Consider the following 3,192-nt stretch of genomic DNA (forward strand, 5'->3'; position numbering starts at 1 on the left):
CTTTCCCCCCAAATAAATACTCAGCTTTGGCAAGCTTACCACCCATAAACCCAGCCTTTTCAATAAGTTATTTTCCTCCTTTGCCTCCGAGATCTAATAAACCCTTTAAACAAATCGTTGAACCTTGCTCACACTCACCATCAGGAGCACCCAAATACTCTTTCCCCCAAACCAAAGATTTATACACCATGAAAGCTCCAGAGAGATTCAAAGAAGCGGTTGATGCAACTACTGCTTCAAAAACGGATAAAACTCCAAAGGTAAAAGAAACCTTTGAAATCATTTCTTTGCAGCTTTCTCCAATATTATCCCTTGACAAAGAATATGAAAATTTTGAGGTAAAACATCTTGTTAAACCTCTATTATCTAACATGAATTATGTGGATATTTATAATCAACTAAAAACAATAAAATAATTCGAGTTCATTCTTGTTGATACCGGTTCAATTGAAATTGAACACAAGATTAATGATAACTTTGATCCTGATAGTATTGCTTATTCTAAAGTTACTATCAAGAAAATTTTATCTCCTTTTGAGTGAAAGGTATATCACTTGCATACTCCTATTAATCTATCGAGGGATCACATACCTCAAATATTCAATTAGCATGACTACAGATCAGCCTGGTTCAACTTCCTATACTTTAGGCTAACTACTCACACGTGGTTTGTCTAATATAGTCCAGAAGTTACAAAAAGGGTCATCCGAAGATGTTTATACGAATGGTGGAACTGTTTTGGCGGTAATAAACATGTTCTGCCAAAAAACTTTGCTAACAAATTTAGTCAGGTTCAACTAGATCAAGACATATGTTCTCTCCCAGGTCTGGCAAGTAGCAACAAGGCGAGTTCTAACGCGTGTACTCATTAAAAAGACTTCTAAATGAAAGAATTATCAATACATGCAAGACACTATTCTAGAATTGTTATTTTAGTTAGTTTTGACCTTATTATTTACCCATGGTTCTCACAACCCTATTTATGAATTTAGTTACCCATGTAAACAATCACACACTTCGTATTGATTAGACAAGAATTCATGTACATACTTTAATGAGATTGAAGAAAATCCAGAAAATTACTTGAATAAATCAAATTCTTGCAACAAACGATTCCGGAAAGTAGAATATCCCGAAATCTCATGTTCAACAACTAGGATGATAAAACTAAAAAAATACCAAAGAGTCTAACACAAAAAAAAAGAGGTTTTTACATGTTTTTATAATAAAGAATTCCTAAAATAAAAAGGAAATCTATTTAAGGAAAATCTTCTCAAAAATGCGTCTGAGTCGACGACCAGACCTACGGACCATTTTCGAGGCCTGAAAAGAATGTTGAGGCTACGATGGACCGTCAAGGCCTCCCATCGTTCCACGCTTACAATCTTTTTTAGCTGCTTTCTTTTCCAATTCATTGTTAACATCGATAGACCAGGATGATCGTCCATTGAGTGCACGACGTTCCGTCTATGGCTTCCGTTTCTCCATACTTAGAACCTTTTCAAGAGTATTGGGGCTACTTTCTTTTAGCAATGACGGATGTGCAACACGGTCCGTCATGGATATGACGGTCTGTCGATAGCTTCCGTAGACCCACACTTGGTCAAAATTCCCTGATCTTCCTTCAACAACAATTTCTTCAGACGGTGGTTTCCACCTACGGACCGTCGAGGGGTCGACGGACTATCGATGGCTCCGTAGGTCATCACTTCTGCAATTTCAGCCTAGTTTTTCCACATTTTAATTCTGGACTGTTTTCCTCCAAACAAAGAGAAAAATACATTAAACTACTACAAAAAGGCCTTCCACACACACTACTTAATGAAAAAAATTTGAAAGTACCTTGAAACCACGGTACATACATCTGCCAAAGATAAGTTTCCATCGATGAGACCTCACCAATGGGCCGTTTTTCAACCAACAGGTTGTCGTTTGGTCCGTCGATTGACACTGCAAAGGTAGTGTCTCGACCAGCCTTGGTTCCTTCTTGTGGGCCCTTTTGTGTGGCCCTTGAGAAGTCGTACCCGAACGTTCCTAATGTAAAAACAATTCTTAACAAGTTGTAGACCTACCACATGAGTTTCACCGAAAACATACACGCAACTCGTCCAAAAAGGCTATGCCTCATCAAGACACACTTGAGCATCTTAAGGACTATCTTTTGAACGCCTTGGACGTTCTTGGTCGTTTGACCTCCAAACTTCTCGATACTCCATACACCATCTTCAAAAATAATTATAACGCATTTTAATACTTCATAATCTCAATAAATACAATAATTAATCACATATAGACACATGAGGCATATAGGTGACTAGTCGTCGAACATTTTGGTCCCTTGACGTTCGACTTCGAAATCACCTCAAACATTACACACAACCTCTAAACCATATTATAAGTCATTTTATGACCTTAGAACCTTAATACAAACATGTTAGGCTCTAGAAGCTGGAACTCATTTTTCGGTCTTACAAAAATGCACAACATAACTCAAAATAAGCAAATTTGCAAAATATCCATGTTGAAAGCACATTTAACTGTAAGTCAATGTAACAACACAAAAACTGCACCTTTTTACAATATTTCATCAAAAATCAAGGAAACTTCAATTTATTTGTAATTAATAGAAAGAAAAACTAACCTTAATTATCTAATAGATAAGGGTAATGGGACTTCATGTCGGCCTCGGCCTCCCATATTGCATCCTCAACTAGGTGATTCTTTCTAATACCTTTACGGAAGCCACCTCTTTGTTACTCAATTTCGTTACATGCCTATAAAGGTTTTGAAACGAAACTTACTCATAAAAGAGGTTATCCTTTACTCTAAGACCCCCAATAGGAAGAATAGACTCGGGATCACAGATAAAATTCTTAAGCGAGGAAACATGTTAAACCGGATGAACCGAAGACAATTCACTAGGTAACCTTAGCTCATAGGAAACCTTACAAACCCTTTGCAAGATTTCATAGGAACTTACATAAATATTATTCAACTTCCCTTTCTTGAAAAATCTAACCACTTCTTTCATAGGGGAAATTTTTAAATACACCTTATAACCATCTTCAACCTCTAAGTCCCTTGTCCCATGATCGGCAGAAGACTTTTGCTAACTATAGGCCGTTCGCTAGTGATTCCTTATAATATGAACTATATCCAAAGTCCTATAAATCAAATCGAGACCAAGAAAAG

Source organism: Solanum pennellii, chromosome 7 (assembly GCF_001406875.1).
Source record: "Solanum pennellii chromosome 7, SPENNV200".
NCBI lineage: Eukaryota > Viridiplantae > Streptophyta > Magnoliopsida > Solanales > Solanaceae > Solanum > Solanum pennellii.